Genomic DNA, 20379 nt, shown 5'->3' with positions numbered 1-20379 from the left:
TTGCCCTTGTATATATATACACATTGATGGCTATGCCAAATTTCTTTGTGCCCAGGAAGTGTTACAAGTGAAAAAGTTTTCTATGAGCCCCCTACTCCTATAAAAACTCAACATTACCTTATTCTACCAATGTTATTACAATTTCATAGTGGTTGTATTTGGGTTTTGGGGTCCAATGGTAATGCTTACGACATCTTAAATTTTATATATTGCTACTATTATGTGGGAGATAAAAGGGACAACTCATACTTGACTCGAACTCATAGCCTGGACACATTTTCAAGCTCGATTAAAAACTCGGCCTTCAGTTTAAATCGATTATTCTTAGTTATAGATGAAATGTGTTCTTTAAATAGCTTTAACTAATATATGTCTTTACTATTTTCTCGGAGGTAGCTACAGTTTTGATGATGTCTGAAAATGATGAAAGTTGATATCTTGATGTTTAGTTTGGTATGTTTATGTAAATCTGTTTGAAACATTAAGTAAAGTTTGGCATTTTATTATTCATGCTTTGTTCATGCATGTCATAAATGTGGGTTAAGCGTCTTACTTGGAGAATAAATATACATACTTAATATGTTGACCATAAGCTTCGTTATGTCAGGAAGAATAATTTTGGGAAACCTGGGGCTATGTTAGTCCCGGGGTTATAAGTTTGAGAGTTAACTATAACCAGTCAATTGTTTCACACTTTTGGTTTCTTTTTGTAGAAGCATAATTAGAGATCATAAATAGAGTTGACTATACCCTAAGATGGTTCCATTCCTATTATATGTATCATCGCCATCTTAGAAGCCTTTCCCGGACATATCAGATTACAACCTATTTTTAACCTTGTTTTAAATAGGATGAATCTTGTATGACAAACTTAATTAACGCATTAAAACCTACATATTAAGTTTTGTGGCAGCACTTATTGATATGAGAATATTGTTACAACCAATACTAATAATCCGTCCTTTTTGCAGCTACTTGTCACCTATTCTGGGGATCCAGTGAAAGCAATAGTCAATGAAATCTATTAAGACCTGCAATAGAGCCATGGTTGCCTTGAATACCTGCGTGACTGCGCCATACTAACATCCCTAAACGAATATGTAGACAAGATTAATCGACACGTATTGGATACGCTACCAGGAAACTCTACACTCTACAAAAGTTCTGACACTATCTGTAAGGGTTCGACCACAAATATAGTTGACGCGGTCCTTTATCCACCAGAATACCTGAATTCTCTGAGATTCGGGGGTATGCCCAATCATGAACTTGAGCTCAAGGTGGGTGTCCCTATAATGCTGCTTCGCAACCTGAACCCAAAAAAGGGTTATGTAATGGGACCCGCTTGATCGTTACTCAGTGCTATCGATTTTTTATAGAGGCTTTGATTATAACTGGGAATAAAATTGGGGAAAAAACATATATACCAAGGATATGTATGTCCCCGGCTGACAAAACAATGCCCTTTGTTCTGAAAAGGAAACAATTCCCTGTTGTAGTTTGTTACGCAATGATAATAAATAAGAGTCAGGGGCAAACGGTGAAAAATGTGGGCTTGTACCTGCCTAAGCCGGTTTTCAGCCATGGACAACTCTACGTTGCCGTATCATGGGTGACCTCACCCACTGGATTGAAAATTGTTTGTGTTAATGAAGAAGATATATATGATGGTTATACAAAGAATATTGTAGACCATGAAATCTTCAATGACATCATGACCACATAACAAATTCAACTGCACACACCATTACAACCAACATCTATCTGCACATTCGTTACACCACTAAAACCACAGTTTTCGACTTGTGAGATTTCAATACGTGTAAAATTGTTATTGAGAATTGATATCTTAGGAACACTTTTCCCTGGGCACAGATGCAAAATGTGTGCCACTGTAAATTTCCACACCTGAAAATTTTGGAATCAACTTATGGAATTTTTTACATATTAGGCCTCTTCCATTTGAGATATAAACTTAATATATCTGGTTTTCAAATTACACATCTGTCTTGAGTTATTATTTTAGCCTGTATTTATAATTTCAGTAAAAAATAAGCCATAAAAATTACACGCTGAGCATATATCTTTACAAAACTATTAAAAGAATACATATCCACCATATATCCCCATGCCAAATTTTATGAAATAAACCCAAAAAACTCATACAATCATAAAAAATTATATTTCAATTATGGGAAAAAAATTATGGTAATATTAAATTGTTGATGAAGCCCAAAGAATATGCAAACAATTTTTATTATAATTTTTTAAAACAACTTCTATAATATTAAAAATAACTTATTTTTGTTTCGACATCAAACCAGATATACTGAGCACGTGACAAATTTTTTTATACAAATATGATTTTATATTCGACTACCGGCTTCCTCTTTGAGCAAATTAAACTTGACTGTCTTGCGACTTAGACAAATTAAACTTATCCCCTCCAAAATAACCTATGGAAATATTTTTCATACGCCTTTACACATTCAAACAACATAATGAACTGCACACTGCATTTACTTCTAAAACTGAAATCAAGAAATTGATCAGGCACATCATTATTAACCTCAACATTAATTGATGAATACCTCTCTATAAAGGATTGGCATGACCAGCAAAAATAGTTCATATTACATATTTTAACTTATAACTCAGAACATACATATAAACTATGTCTCCTCAATCCACTTTGATCTCTGCACTCACAACCAAAACTCAACAGGCTTTGCTCCATGTACGAGCATCACGCATATGGGAAGCTACCAACAGGGATGATAAAAAACTACTCAATACCAAGGTCGTCTTCATCGATAAGGAGGTAACAACCTCCTGCAAACCTAAACCAACTTTGGAACCTACCATCATAACCTATATTTTATTAGCAAATAAAATTCATCAATTCTTACTCCATATACTGTTTAAAGTAATTAAATTTGCAGGGGTCTCAGATCATGCTAACTGTTTGGAACAACCAGAAACAGGACTACTTCCCTCTACTGAAAGAAGGTGGCGTCTATAATATCTCTGATTTCAAGGTTGTTCCAAGTCCGAAAACTTATAGGGTTGTCACCTCAGACCTCTCCCTGTCATTTTATTACAAAACTAAGGTGTTGCCGGTAGAGGACAATGGGGACATCCCAATGTTTAAATTTGAACTCACCAAGTATGAGGACATCCCTGCATTTCTCTGGGACACCAAAAAATTTATAGGTACATGCACACAATTTTTTTGGCACCTTGATCGACCTCTTTGAAATTTAATCATCTACATTCTTGTAGAGATCATTGGAATGGTAAGGAAGTATGGGGAACCAGAACCGGCATAGAACGGAGCAAAGAAAATGGATGTCCTTCTGGTCGACGATAGGTTTTGACTCTCAAACCTTGATCAACAAAAAATGGAATACTTGCCTCTTTCTAAAGTTATCTGAACAGTCGATCAAGTTAATCAAATTTAAATGTTCATGCTGGGACCAGGAGATACTTGTCAGCCTATGGGAAGACAAGGCTTTTCAGTTCCTCGAAGGACTGGCTACAACAAAGGGGAGTGCTGCTTTCGCTGTTGTAACTGGGCTCTTGGCAAAAAAATATTTAGGTTTTCCATTCAGCACACCATAGTTAATTCACACAGAGTTAATGACACTGTTACTTCACAATCACAGAAACTCCTGTATTTGTATGGAAAATGCTGAAAAAATATGTTCAAAGAATACCTGAAAACATAAAAAAATGGAACTTATAGATTGTTCAAGCTCACAAGTTTATTCTCTTTGATTTTTGGTTTTTTTAAAATGAAGGAATCTTTATAACAAGTCAGCGCTACCTTGGTTTAATTACTACATAAATTTTTAGTCACTCATAATTTTTTAGGTTCATTTTTATACTCAACCCACGGCAGAAAAAAATTGGGGTAGCCCCACACTTCACCACTACATCTTAGTGTAAATGTAAGATAGGCAGACATCACCTGTACCTCACAAGAACAGATTTTATAATTACAGTTTGACCTTCCTAAGCACGCAATCTGCGTACTAAAAACCAAAATTAATAGGCTGCAAGGAACCTTATGACAAAATATATTCTATGAGTTACAAAATCAAAACAATAAAAGGTACTTTAATTTTTATTGATATATTCCAACAATTTTTTTCCCTAACACTGTAAGCTATGGATTCTGTTTCAAATAATAAAATATTAGTATATAATTTTCTTTTATCTCTTCTCTGATTTCTTACATTTCCCATTTACCTCCCCTGCGTAAAGGCTTTTGACCAAAACTACCTAATAGGGTTTTAGAGATAATTACTGGTTACATACCCTACTGTTCATGTCCCTGACTTTTTCCCTTGACCTAACTACACTCGGGATAATGTAGGGAGTAATATCATATTATACAATAAAATAGTCTTATATGGGGTTGTCCTAGAGATAATTATTACTTATATAATCTATTGTTCCTCCTCCTGCCTTATTTCCTTGCCCTAACTACGCTCGGGAAAATGTAGGCAATAATATCATATTATCAAGTGGTAATCCAACCAAAACTTACTTCAACATAGATTATGCCCCCCCTGAAGGAGCTCATGGTAACAAAAAAATTAGTATTAGGTTCGACAACCCATCCTCTGGAGGCGCCTGCCAAAACACAATTTGTTACAACCGGAGAAAATTTCCCGATGATGGCCACAATCGAAGAGATATTGGATGCTGAGCTGCCAGATGGAATAAATGTGATCACTATTATTATCCCAACCCTTTAAATATATTAAATTACATATCCTCACAACAAAAATTTTAATTGACCTTCAAATCCAATGCAGTTTATGCGCTTCATATGCCAAGCAACTATTATCAATATCTCAAAACCTAACAACTGGTACTACAACACTTGCCCCAAATGCCCCAAGGGAATAAGAGTTGAAGGCGATAAATACTATTGTGAGGCTTGCCGAAAGGAGACCGAGGGTTGCAAACAGAGGTAAGGCTGTCAGTTAAATATGGTCAAAATGATTCAAAACTAAAAAAATTAGTCACTCAACCAATGTCCTTACTATTAAATAATTGCACAAATAATAGATGGCACACACAATTTTAACTACCTATTTACAGGTTTTAAAAAACCTTAGCCCTGACTGGAGTGTACTTTGCATTACAAACTAAAGGTACATGATCACTGTGGGCGTTAAAGATGCATCAGGGGAAACCACTTTCACCATATTCAACCAAGAGGCACAGCGGATAATTGGCATCCCCATAGACATCATAATCTCTGATATTGGACAGGTTCAAACTCCTTTCACACATTTTATGGGAGTTCACCCAAAAATAACATAATTTTGTATTACTTTAATTACTAACCTTTGATATTGACAACGACCACATAAAACCCTACAGGACAAACTTACTCAGGATATCCCCCCAGTGTTGAACAATGTTGTTGGTAAGACTTGCGCCTTTGAAGTAAAGGTGACAGCCCGTAATCAGGATGGCCGAGCAGGATACACAGTCGCATGCCTTGCTGAAGTGTTGGTCTCCACACCAGCCATCGAAGAGGCTGATCAAATTCACGGAGAAGGCCCCAGCAAGAAGGCCAAAGTCAAGTGAAATATATAAATCCTAAAATGAACCCCAACCTACCTTTACTAAATAAGACATCACCCTTTCTTATATGATATCGCTCCTTATTACTGTATGGTTTTATGACTATCTTTGGATGTTTGCAATGGCTGGGTAACAAATATTTGAATTCTAATATATTTTCTGTATTATCTGTCAAATTTGCCAATATCTTTACAGTTCTCTGATTTTTAATTTACTACGGCTGTTCAAATTTTGAATGCCATGTTGCCATAATTATGATGTACACATGCCCACAGAATTGCCTTACAACAATAGTTTGGTCCTGCAATAGATGCCTAATATGCAAATGTTAAATATTCACCTTGGTCTATAAATTATAGTATTGTTTCATTAAAAATGGATTATGTCATGTTTAAAGAGGTCTTGGTAAGTTGTAATAATTTCCAACCTTCATCAGGTTTTTGGAGTTTGGGCAAATGGTATCTTAAGAAAGTGGACGCTGATTCCCTTATTATCTAAAGCAGAATTGGTCTTTGTTGTGTTTGTACGGTTAAAGTACATTATGAAATTCATGAATTGTTACATACAAATATTGATCAAAGTATTAGTAATCACCTCTCTCTGTTAGGTTTCAGAAATGCCGGTGAGGCTCTCCAACATGCATACAAATTTACGACGTTTCACCTACCCAAAAAAATGAAAATTTCATTTCTGTTTGCACTGAGCTACGAAAAAATACAGATCTGATCTTGGCACAGTTGTCTTCCAAGAGCTTTAGAGATTGAGATAATTTTCCGGAGATAATATGACAGATGCAATGATGTATGGTACAGGTCCCTCACCTACTGACAGTCAGGCCTCCATATCGCAAGTAAGTTAACATTGTACATATATAAGTTGTTACAGCTAACTAGTCATTCTCATGTTGTGAATGATGTCAATGTAATAGCATGGTGTTCTAATATACTATAAGATTCCGCTGCGGCCTTCCTGTAATAACTTTATTTTTAGGCGGACTTGTTAGTCAACACATAGACATTTAACACTGATAGGAAAATTGGAATGGTGGGATCCTCGCGCCCAGAAAAAGATTGCATTCTATATTGAAGAAAGAATCGAATTTGTATCGCAATTTATAATATAGGATGTAAAAGGAAGCATGCACTTTTTTTGAGGAATTATGAATAACCAAGTAAGAAGTACTGATTCACATTGTTTTCCGAAATTCCATTAATTTTACTTCTCAAATCGAGGTCTTCACAAAAATGACATCTTCTCTCGTGAGAGCTGGGATAAGGTTTGCGTACATTTACTGCCGTATGTTTGGTTTATGTTTGCTTTTTCTCAAGCATGCATCACAAAAGTTTATACACATTATACGAATTCTGATATTAACTTAGTCTACCGAGGTCTAACAATATTTTTTACCTGGATCCCGGATGTGAGTTATCCGGGATCCGATTTTAGCTCCATCAGTAATTCAGGCTCTTGATAGACCATCAGAGAAAGACTAGTGAAGGAACATAGAAAACAATGTTTCTAAGCAAGAACAGAGACATATTACTTTGTAGAAAGGTTTGATCAAGAAAGAGATGTGCATGGTTTGTAAATGACCATTCATTTTTATATTTGATTTAGTTTAGTAGTAGCCTTGAAAATGGATAGTTATCAACTCTCTTAGGGCTATTAATATCATTTCCTTGTAAATTGCACTTGCAACGGATTATTCACACTGGGTGGCAATTTCGGGTTTCGCATCATGTTCATATTTATAAACGGGACAATTTGGTGCCAACTTAAAATTGCCTAAAATTAAATGAAAATAATTAATTTAGTGGGAATGCTTTAAATACTCAATAAAGGGACATATTACTAAATTAGTTTTGTGTCTGGCCTATATCTTGCTTGTGCTGTTGTGGCCAGGAGCAGGACCATCTTAAATTTTTAGATGTCATGTACAAAAAGAAGAATGAAACCCCTGAGAATTACTATTGAATAATCTATGCTTTTATACTAACAAAGTCGGGGTAGGCAAGATTTAGCAGAGTCGGTGGCATGAATCATTCTTCTCCATTCCCTTCTTCTATATTCAGGTATAGTTAGAATTCCTTTACTATTAATATACCATTTACTTCTCTTGGTTGACATCTAAAGCATTTTCGTATTATAACATATCTTCGGATTATTTGAAATACTTTTTTCCCTACAAGAAATCAACTATTCATAAAACTAACATATTATGGATCCAAAATTTTACTATCAGAATTAAAGGCAGTATTTTAAAGCAGCACATTTAGAACTCCAAACTTTTCTGCAAAAAAAGTGCTTTTCATGCCGTTAAATTGGAATTGAAAATGTTACCAAATCTTTATCAGTTTACTATAAAACACTACACTAACTGTCTGAAAAAAATGATTACTAGCTAATCTTCTAGCCAATACAAAATAACAGTCACTCTGCGACATTACAGATTAAAATGCAATACAATACAGACAAGAATAGAGTTACCATTATACATATGTTCTGAAAAGCATGGTATAAATAATTACATCTAACGGGCCTTTTCCCAGGTCGTTCATCAATTGACTCTTTCCATATTACACAATCTCCCTTGTACTGATCGCAAGTATTCAATTCCTGTGGTAGAAAAATGTTCAAAATTAATTTTTTAATACGATACAAAGGAGACAAATTGGGCTTCAGTATTTACAATATTTTTTCTGTCAATCAAGTATGAAGTTTGTATCTACCAGAACATTCTCTTGTCACACTGATCTAATTGTAATATAAAAAAAATTCTACGGAGTTAGTTCCTCAAATTATTGTAGTACAGTAATCTTCTCTTGATCATTCTACTCTGCATTTTTAACATGTAGATAAAAGATTCATCATAATATTTTACACCTTGTATCCCATATCAAAGAAGATACATAAGCAAACAACAGTATTATAAGTAGAAGATGGAAACGGAAGATATAATTGAAGCTAAAAACACACACGTGTTCCATCTATCAAGAAACTCATACTAATCAGATTGATTACTACAACGAATTGCAGACATTTACCTTTCCATCACATTGTGAACAATCTTTTCTAGATCTTTCTATTACACATAATGTACATAGAGTATAACCTCTTCCCCTGCAACTTGGGCAAGGGGGTTCCCTTATATACTGTCCATTCGGACCAAACCAGGACCTTGGCTTTATAGGACCAGAACCAGAAGATTCATTGAGACTGAAACATGCCACGAAAGAATGTCCATGATAGGGATAAATGAATCCTGATTGTGTAATTAAATATCACAGTAATTATACATGATTTGGGCTGCTAGGCCCAATAAGAAGATGTATGACATTCAGACCAAAAAGGTTAACACATTGATCAGGCCTGATGGACCAGATTAGGCCTAATGGAACAAAGAAGGCCCAAAAACCCTGAATATTAATTAATTTCATAATTAATTAATAAGGGAAAAATCAGCTTCTGAGAAGAGTCCCAATAAGGACATAAGTCCTTGCAGATTAGCCTCTAAGGGACCTAGAAGGATAAGGAATCAGTTTCCTACTATATAGGACTCCAAAGTCCATTCGAATTCTGAGACTTGGCTACCAAGTCTCCTATACCAAGTCCAATTCAAGGACCACCAACATCTATATAAGGGGTCTCACCCCACAAATCAGAACTTCATTTTTTGGCTTGATTCTCTAATTCACAGAGATACGTAGGCATCTCGTAAAGGCAGAGTTAAGCTATGAAACACGAGAGCAACCATTAAAGGCCTTGAGCTCCCGAACCTTAGCAATAAATACAGCAAATAATAACCTTAGTTTTTTTATCCATAACATTTGGCGCCGTCTGTGGGAAAAGCACAACAATAACCATGGCGAAAACACGGAGAACAGTTAGAGCCCTTGGAGGAGGAACACCAACGGGGACAACCCAAGTGATTTCTTCAACTGTGGAGGTACCTCCTCATTCAACCTATGCAACCACGCAAGGAGAAGCCCAGATAGGGGTAACTGAACCTCAGCCACAAGGGACGATTCCCTCGGCTACTCAAGGTACGAATCACCAAGTTCAATAAATACAGCAAATAATAACCTTAGTTTTTTTATCCATAACATTTGGCGCCGTCTGTGGGAAAAGCACAACAATAACCATGGCGAAAACACGGAGAACAGTTAGAGCCCTTGGAGGAGGAACACCAACGGGGACAACCCAAGTGATTTCTTCAACTGTGGAGGTACCTCCTCATTCAACCTATACAACCACGCAAGGAGAAGCCCAGATAGGGGTAACTGAACCTCAGCCACAAGGGATGATTCCCTCGGCTACTCAAGGTACGAATCGCCAAGTTCAATAAATACATGCACCTGTGAATTCTCGACCTATCGGTACAAATATTCAACTATTGTTACTACTAACCCTCCTTATGGGATGCCCCTTTACCCCGAGGTTGGAGGAAGTGGACATGTTGGGCGTAGTGAAGCACGAGGGCGCTTGCCCCCATACATACGAGGTTTGGCTCCTATCCCTGAGGATCAAAAATTTTCTGGTCCTTACACTGAGAGAGACTCCGAATCTTCGGATGATGAAGTAGCCCCAAGAAGGAGACGTGCTGGCAAAGAGCCGATGGCTGATGGTAGCCAACGCCCTCAAAACACCCAAGGTTCGAATCCCCAAGACGTGCAGGAAAGAATCAGGGCTCACGAGGCTGAGATTCAAAGGCTGAGGCGCGACTTGGAGGCGCACCAACCACCAGACCCCCAGTACCTCCTTGGGGGGAGAAATCCTCCTCCTATCATAGACCTGGATGGTCCAGTGCAGAGAAGGGCTATTGTCCCAAGGGCTGATCCAAGCAATCTTCTTCCCCTTGGAGATCCTGATGATCCTACTCTGCCCTTCACTGAAGATATAATGAATGCCCATATCTCAAGGAAGTTCAAGATGCCAACTATAAAAGCTTATGACGGCACGGGAGATCCCGCTAATCATGTTAGAACATTCTCTAATGCACTACTATTGCAGCCCGTGAATGATGCTATTAAGTGTCGGGCCTTTCCTCAAACCATGTCGGGTATGACTCAAAGGTGGTATAGTCGTTTATCCCCGAACTCTATTGGGTCGTTCAGAGAATTAAGTCAGGCTTTTATTAAGCAATTCATCAGCGGGAGAGTACATGAGAAAAGTTCAGCCTCTCTTATGAGCATTGTGCAGGGAACAAATGAATCCTTGAGAGACTACCTGAATCATTTCATAAAGGAGGCTTTAAAAGTCCCAGACCTTGATGATAAGGTAGCCATGATAGCAGTGCAACAAGGAACTAGGGATGAGTTTTTCAAGATGTCCTTAGCCAAATGCCCCCTGAAAGCATGTTGCAGCTCCAGGATAGGGCAGGGAAGTACATCAAGGTGGAAGAGAGCATGAAGAAGACCGTAGTGAGTAATGAGCCCATTGGAGGCAAGAAGCGGAAAACTGATTTGGAGTATATCGCTAAGGATAAGTATCCTAGAACCGAGCAAAACCCTGATTCAACCCCCAAGAAGGGATGACCTGGGCAAAAGTTCGCTGAATACGCTAAGCTGAATGCTCCTAGAAGCCAGATCTTGATGGAAATCGAGAAAGATAGAGATATTCGTTGGCCTAAGCCCTTGAAGGCTGATCCTACAAAGCTAGATAAAAGCAAGTATTGCAGATTTCACAAAGATGTTGGTCATGACACCGATGAGTGTAGACAGCTGAAAGATGAAATTGAGTTCCTCATTCGAAAAGGAAGATTGAACAAATACACTGGAGAAGGAGGGGATAGGAATAACAATGGAAGAAAGAACTTTGAAGATCGTAGGAGGGACCAAGATGATCAGGGGAGGAATCCCCATCCTAGGGGACCGGTGATAAATACAATCTTCGGAGGACCACGACCCCGAGGGCCTGTGATAAACACAATCTTTGGAGGACCAACTACTGCTGGGTTATCCAAGAACTCCAGGAAAGCGTATGCCCGAGAAGTTATGCATATTGTTCGGGAAGCCCCGAAGAGGGCCAGGACAGGAGTAACAATAGGACAGGAACCAAGGCAAGCAACTCAGATGTTGGACTTCGTGGTGGTGAAGGCCAGTTCGACTTACACCGCTATCATGGGAAGAACAGGGATACACGCCTTCAAGGCAGTCCCTTCTTCCAACCATTCAGTTATGAAGTTTCCTACCCGGGATGGGATCAGAGAAGAGAGAGGAGGCCAGAAAATGGCTAGAAGCTGTTATGTGGCCTCTTTGAGGGCAGATGGAGTTGGGGGCAGGTGCTTCCTATTGAAGATCTGGATATCCGAGAGAATGATGAGAAAAGAGGAAAGCCAGCAGAAGACTTGGTTTCAATTCCTTTAGCCCCCGAAGATCCTGAGAAGATGACTTTTATTGGAACAACGCTGGAGGAGCCCCTTAGAGGGAAGTTGGTGAAATTTTTGCAAGAAAATATTGACGCATTTGCATGGTCAGCAGCTGATATGCCAGGCATATACCCGGAACTAATTACTCACAAGCTGAATGTGGACCCAAATCGGAAGACAGTGAAATAAAAGAAAAGAAATTTTACTCCAGAAAGGCAAGAAGCTATAAAACAGGAAGTGGAGAAGCTCTTGGAGGCTGGTTTCATTGAGGAGATTCAATTTCCAGAGTGGTTAGAAAACATTGTAATGGTGAAGAAGGCCAATGGAAAATGGAGGATGTGTGTGGACTTTACTGATCTAAATGATGCATGTCCTAAGGACTGTTTCCCGTTACCAAGGATCGATACTTTGTTAGATGCCACTACCGGGCATGAAATGTTGAGCTTCATGGATGGATTCAGTGGATATAATCAGATCAAGATGCACAAGGATGACATTCCAAATGTATCATTCATCACTGACTTTGGTGTTTATTATTATCTAGTTATGGCATTTGGTCTTAAGAATGCAGGAGCCACCTATCAAAGGTTGGTAAATAAAACTTTTAAGAATCTTATTGGCAAGACTATGGAAGTTTATGTCGATGACATGTTAGTCAAGAGTCTAGTAAAGACTGACCATATAACCCATTTGAGGGAAGCTTTTGAGGTCCTGAGGTACCACAAGATGATGTTAAATCCTACAAAGTATGCTTTCGGAGTATGGTCCGGATATTTTTTGGAATTGATGGTCTCCAAGAGAGGGATCGAGGCTAACCCCGATAAAATAAAGGCAATCCTGGACATGGAACCACCAAAACTGTCAAGGATGTTCAGAAGCTCACAGGAAGGGTTGCTGCGCTGGGACGATTCATCTCCAAGTCCGGAGACAAATGCTTGTCATTCTTCAAGTCACTAAAGAATATTAAGGACTTTGTATGGAATGAGGAAAACCAGAAGGAATTCGAGAAATTAAAGAAATATATGGCCCAGGCCCCGTTGTTGGCCAAGCCAGCTTTGAATGAAGTTTTATTCTTGTACTTAGCTGTTTCAGAGAGTGCCTTGAGCGCTGTATTGGTTAAGGAGGAACTGAAAATCCAGAAACCCGTATACTATGTCAGCAAAATTCTGAATGGTGCTGAGTTGAATTATTCAACTATTGAGAAATTTGCTCTAGCCTTGGTAATGGCTTCAAGAAAGTTACGACCTTACTTTCAGGCTCATCAAATTGAGGTGCTAACGAATCAGCCCCTGAGAAATATCATCCATAGTCCCAAGGCTAGTGGGAGATTGATCAAGTGAGCAATAGAGCTGGGAGATCTCGACATCAAGTATAAGCCACGAACGGCAATAAAAGCCCAGGCATTAACTGACTTCGTGGTGGAATGTACCATACCCAACCAAGAAGTCGGGGGGAAGGAAGATAACATACCTCAAGACAAGGAAGTTGATAAGGGGGGTAAAGAGAAGGTTAATAAGGAAAAAGAATACTGGGTTCTCTATTTTGATGGAACATCAAAAATGAATTCAAGTGGAACAGGTTTGGTTTTACAAAGCCCTGATGGGTTCTTAATTGAGTATGCCATGAAGTTAGACTTCCCAACCACAAACAATGAGGCAGAATATGAAGCTCTGATAGCTGGTCTTGGCTTAGCAGGGATACTTAGAGTCAAAAACTTAAAAGTATGTGGAGACTCGAAGTTGGTTATATCCCAGGTGAAGGGAGAGTTTGTGGCAAGGGATGAAACGATGGCTAAGTATGTCCGCCTGGTAAGGGCCGTGATGACCTAATTTGATGAATGCCATGTTGAGCACATTCCAAGGGAGGAAAATGCTAAGGCAGATGCGTTGTCAAAGTTTGCTTCATCTGAGATGGAAGAAAGTTCTGGAAGTGTATACTATCGCGTTTTAAAAACACGGAGCATTGATGTTAATCTTGTGGCTCCTATAGGCCTGGGGACATCGTGGATTGATCCTATTAAGGCTCACATTCAAACCGGTTGGTTACCAAACGATGCTACTGAAGCACGAAAATTGGTTGTTCGAGCATTAAGATACTCTTTGATAGATGGAATTCTCTATAAAAGATCTTTCGTGGTTCCCTACTTAAGATGTCTCAGGCCCGATGAAGCTCGCCTGGCTCTTGAAGAAGTACATGAAGGCATATGTGGGCAACACTTGGGGGGCAGGGCCTTGGCTCATAAGATAACCTGTTTGGGCTTCTATTGGCCAGAAATGATGGCTGATGCCAAAGAATATGTGAAAAAATGTGATCGCTGTTAGAAGCACGCACCAGTTGTTAGACAACCTCCCGAGATGCTGACCTCTATCAACTCGCCCATCCCCTTTTCTATGTGGGGAATGGATATACTAGGGCCTTTCCCCATGGCCACGACACAAAGGAAGTTTCTGATTGTAGCCATTGATTATTTCACCAAGTGGATTGAAGCTAAACCCATGGCCAATATCACAACTAAGCAGGTTGCACAATTCCTGTGGGAAAGTATTATGTGTCGGTATGGGATTCCCCGCATCCTAGTCACTGACAATGGAACACAGTTCAACAACGAGGAATTCAAGAAGTATTGTGAGGAAAATGAAATTGAGTTGCGATTCACATCTGTGGCTCACCCGCAAGCCAATGGGCAAACAGAAGTGGCAAATCGAATAATCGTAGATGGACTAAAGAAGAGGATCGAGAAGTCAAGGAATAACTGGGTGGATTAAATACTCCCCATACTATGGGCCTATAGGACTACCTGTAGAGTCACGACTGGAGCAACTCCCTTCATGTTAGCATATGGTGCATAAGCAGTTGTTCCTGTAGAGATATCACATTCCTCCCCCAGGATTTAAGCTTTCAATGCTGAGGAAAATGAAGAAGGGCAAAGGTTAGCCCGGGATCTAATTGATGAAGTACGAGATGAGGCACATGCGAAGATAGTGGAATATCAGAAAAAAGCTTCGTTCTACTATAACCTAAGGGTTAAAGAAAGGTTCTTCAAATAAGGTGACTTAGTCTTGAGGAAAGTGGAAGCTTCTGGTGTAGGGCAGAAAGGGAAACTTGCCCCAAATTGGGAAGGGCCGTATAAAGTCAAGAGCGTTCAGGGTAGAGGGACCTACAAGCTGGAGACTATGGATGGTTTTGAAGTCCCGAGAACTTGGCATGCACAAAACCTAAAGGTTTACTATGTGTAAAACAGTTAAAGCACGATTCTCACTTGTCAGATGACAAGTAGGTTTAAAAGCACCTTGAAGCTTTGCTTGCTTAGGATTTTTCTATATAGAAGATATGTTTAGATTTTATCAGGGTTGAACGCATTTCATGTAAGGTATCAAGAATACCAAGTTATAATATAAAGCCTTCGACTTAATCTTAGCCTATTAGATTGATGCATTGTGAAAGATAAAACCGAGTTATAAACTTGAGTTTGAAAAATTGAAAGAAAAATACGACGATACTTGGGCAAAATACGATTGAAAATAATAAAAATCAATTACAAAGTTCAATATTGTCTAAGAAAGAAGAAATACATAAAAACTTAGGCCTTAGAAGGCTGGGATTCTTCGGAACCACTATCTGAAGTCTCCTCGGATGTCTCTTCAGTCGGTCCCTCGGAAGTCTCCGCAGAGGTTCCCTCGGAACTATCTTCGGACGCTTTGGATGGTGCAGGAGATGCTGGTTTCGGAGAAGCTGTCTTTGGAGGCTCTTCTACCCTGGCCTTCTTTATAACGGGCTCAGGCTCCTCCTCAGAAGAAGATTCCTCCTCTTCAGAGCTGGACTCGAGCTCCATCCTCTTTTGGCCTTGGCCTTGACTCCCCGATGGGCCATCCTTGATCAAATCGGTGAGCTTATCTGCAACGCCCCCAAGAGCTGGAACTCGCACATGACAAGGGAAGGAAGACTGTTCAAGGACTTCAGGAAACTCATCTTGAATAGCCTCCACAGCGGCATCCCAGCATTCCTTGTAGCTGACTGGATGAAGGAGGCCATCATGCTCCACCATTAAATCCTTGAATTCCTGAGTATCCATCCAGCCGTCAAAGGCCTTGTCCTTTTGAGCCTTGAGGATAACATTTTCAGCCCGGGCCGTTTCCAAGTCAAAAGTTGATGAGGCAAATTGGGCTTCAAGGGCCTCTATTCTTTGGTTGGCCTCCTCCAGCTTTTTGTTCGCATCCTCGAGGCCAACTTTCTAAGCCTTGACTTGGTGAATCGCCCCTTGAAAATGGGCGTTCGCCTACAAGATACGCAACAAAAGTAAGAAATGGGAAAAATAAAAAAGGCAAAAAACTATGAATGGCAAAGGAAAACGACGTACCGTCGCCAAATCCTGAGCTCCGAAAAGCTCGTTAGCCTCCAAGTCCTGTTGAAGGACAAAGTCTTGGTAGTCAACCGGGGAAATGGAATGCATGGACCATTCCTTGGCAAGCGCCGTGTTGCCAACAATCGAATCCTTGCCCCGGATTCCCCAAGCAGGTTGGAAGAAAGACCCTGATTTTTGTTTGGTACGTAAAACTTGGTTGGGGCCTTCCTCGCCTGGTTCATTTGCCTGGAGTAGGAACTCCGGGAAACGATCCCCAAGGCGCGAGTCTTTAAAGACCTTTCCAGCACGCTTCATCCTGGTCATTTCAAGATCTTTAGGCTTTGTAGCCTCCTCAATCTTTTCAGCCACTGCAATAAATAAGATAAGTGAGTTGAGAAATTAGCAAAGTGGAAAATGGAAAAAATAAAGACAACTAGAGAAGGAAGGAAATATACTCTTTTTAGGAACGGGAGAAAGGCCGCGTTCTACAAGAACGGTTTCCCTAATAAGATCCCAAGAATGGGAAGTCCCATTATCTTGAGTAAGGAGGTTGAAAGCTCTGATATCCTCCTCAGACAAAACTGTATCATTAGGGCTCCCATCTACGGCTAGCCCAAAAGACGAGCGAAATAGGGTGCCCCAATCGCCACCCTCCCAAATGATGTACAGAAAATCTTTCTTCCACCCCAAATTGTTGTCAGGGATGGACTTCCCGTTCACTATGTGGGGAATGGTTGGGCACTGGTTTAAAGAAACCCACCCCGGATTCTTGTTAGGACTATTCTTGAACTGGAAAATCTTTCTGAAAACAGCAACAGAGGTAGGGACATTGTGCTTGGCACATTGCGACAGATAGCATAGAATAAACCTCCAAGAGTTAGGAGGGAATTGGCAAGGGCTGATGCCCATATCATCTAGAAAAATTAGGATAAATGGGTGAAAGTGGAGTCTGATACCTGCCCTTAGAGTATCCCTGTAGACGCATAGTGCGTCCTTCCTCCACTGACAGGCCCTGTCGGCCGGACCTGCAAGAACTAGCTTGAAAGGATCCTTGATTTTGAAACAACCACTCAACTTGTCCAGCTCCTTTGGATCCCGCAAGGCACTGATATGGTCGTGCGCGTCTAGATGCGCATCATATGGGTACTCGTCCCCTCGGGTGTTGATCATATCGATCAAGGAAGTGTACCTTGATCGAATGGGGAATTCATTGGACTTTCTGGCCACATTCATCTTGGCCAAATGAGTCATTTTCTTATCAACCATCTGAAAAAAGGGCACACAAGGAGATAATTTTAAAACGCAAACAATGCAAAAAAAAGCACAAGAAGAAAAAGGGAGAAGTGTTACCTGAAGTAATGCTTCTAAAAAAAGGCTTTGGGGCTTAAAATACTCCAACCTTACTGTTATTTCTCTGAGATTCTTAACAGAAGAAAAAAGAAGAAGGAGAATTTAGAAATGAGTAAGTGAGGAGCAATAGACTCTACTCACTCCTTTATATAGGAGAAAAAGTGAAGATGAAGGGACAAGAAGCCAAGTAAAGATAAAGGCCCAAAGAAAAAAGCCCAGAAATGGAACATTCCAGAATATTCCAAGGAATTCCAAAGAAATTAAATAAAAATTCCCGAGAATTCTAGAGAATTCTAAAGAAGGTGTTTTAATATATTAAAGCCCAGATTAATAAGAGGCCCAATGGGAGGCCCAAATCCAGTTAGGATTTGGAAAAATAAAAAGCCCAAATGCAATTAAGATTTGGAAAATAGAAGGCCCAAATCCAATTAAGATTTGGAAAATAGAAGGCCCAAATCCAATTAAGATTTGGAAAATAAAAGGCCCAAATCCAATTAGGATTTGGAAAAATAGAAGGCCCAAATCAAAGCCCTAAAAAAGATAAGGCCCAAACAAGGCCCAATCCAAATTGGATGAGAATGAAGCCCAATAAGACCAGGATTGAGGTCGAATTCCAGGTCGTGAATTCTGCTCGAATTCTTTCGAACAGACACCCGAAAATTACGGGTATAATAGGCTAGGATTGAGGTCGAATTCTAGGCCGTGAATTCTGCTCGAATTCTTTTGAACAGACACCCGAAAATTACGGGTATGATAGACCAGGATTGAGTTCAAAAGTCAGACCAGGATTGAGGTCGAATTCCTGAATCAAGCATAATATTTTTTGAGAATGGGTGCAGAAACCTAGACTAAAATCCAGGTCGAAGAATCGACTAGGATCCTGGTCGAAACCCAGGTCGTGAATCCTAGTCGAAATCTAACGACCAGGAAGCAAATAAGCACAGAAGTCTCGACTAAGATCTAGGTCGAAGGTTCGACTAGGATCCTGGTCGAAACCCAGGTCGTGGATCCTAGTCGAAACCTAATGACCAGGATGCAAATAAGCACAGAAGTCTCGACTAAGATCTAGGTCGAAGGTTCGACTAGGATCCTGGTTGAAACCCATGTCGTGGATCCTAGTCGAAACCTAACGACTAGGAAGCAAATAAAGACACAAGTTTTCGACCAAAATCCATGTCGAAGGTTCGACTAGGATCCTGGTCGAAATTCAGGTCGTGGATCCTAGTCGAAGTCCTTCGACCAGGATTGGAAAGCTGGCCCAAAATTCGACTAGGATCCAGTCGAAATTTCGACTAGGATCCTAATCGAAAAAGGGCTGAAAATTTGAGAATATTTGTGAAAAATTGCAGAAAATTTGGAAAAATCTCGGGAAAAAGGGAAAATTCCTGAAAAAATACCAGAAAATTCCTAAAAATAGGGAGACGTTAAGAAAATAGAAAGGGAAGTTTTTAAACGACCCTGAAGCCGCATACAAGGCAAATCATTGTAAACGTGTAGGTCGCTCCACACTTTACGTAAAACGATACCCTGAAAGGGAATGAACGAACTTAACTTTTGCAGAATCTTATACGGTTTCCCAAAAGTTGGGGGACAAATGATAGGGATAAATAAATCCTGATTGTGTAATTAAATATCACAGTAATTATACATGATTTGGGCTGCTAGGCCCAACAAGAAGATGTATGACATTCAGACCAAAAAGGTTAACACATTGATCAGGCCTGATGGACCAGATCAGGCCTGATGGAACAAAGAAGGCCCAAAATCCCTGAATATTAATTAATTTCGTAATTAATTAATAAGGGAAAAATCAGCTACTGAGAAGAGTCCCAATAAGGACATAAGTCCTTGCAGATTAGCCTCTAAGGGACCTAGAAGGATAAGGAATCAGTTTCCTACTATATAGGATTCCAAAGTCCATTCTAATTCTGAGACTTGGCTACCAAGTCTCCTATACCAAGTCCAATTCAAGGACCACCAACATCTATATAAGGGGTCTCACCCCACAAAAGAACTACGTTTTTTGGCTTGATTCTCTAATTCACAGAGATACGTAGGTATCTCGTAAAGGCAGAGTTAAGCTACGAAAAACGAGAGCAACCATTAAAGGCCTTGAGCTCCCGAACCTTAGCAATAAATACAGCAAATAATAACCTTAGTTTTTTATCGATAACAGTCCACGACTGAATGTCACATCACACGTGCAACATAATATTCTAAACTAATTAGATGGAAAATCACAAAGTAGCGATGATCTATAACATGATTATAATATAACAGTCAACACATTCTATAAAAAACCTTTTTTTGTCATGCCAATTTTAATATATTAAATGAATCCACCGAAATTGAAGGCAAGCAACCAACAAGTAGCACCACTACCCCTTTTTGGGGAGGGTAACAAATCAGCTTAAAAACCCCATCCAATAACCTGAAGCACATATTTTTCTGGGAATTTTACCGCCTCTGGTGCTAAGAAAATTCATTTCTACCACAGAATAACACTTAAACACAAGTAAAATGCATACCCCGGCATGTAATTACAGACAACTAAAAATGAAGTTGTTTATCCAAATCTTCTTAGTTTTATTAGCAGGCTCTGTCAATAATTTCATAATACAGATTACATCAACCCCTCTAATACTTTTAGTATAATTTTATCCAATGTCCCTCGTGTTATGTCAAAATTAATACATAATGTGTTCATCTCTATATT

The sequence above is a fragment of the Apium graveolens genome, chromosome 3 (assembly GCF_009905375.1).
Source record: "Apium graveolens cultivar Ventura chromosome 3, ASM990537v1, whole genome shotgun sequence".
Lineage (NCBI taxonomy): Eukaryota > Viridiplantae > Streptophyta > Magnoliopsida > Apiales > Apiaceae > Apium > Apium graveolens.
Note: the sequence above shows the minus strand (reverse complement) of the source record.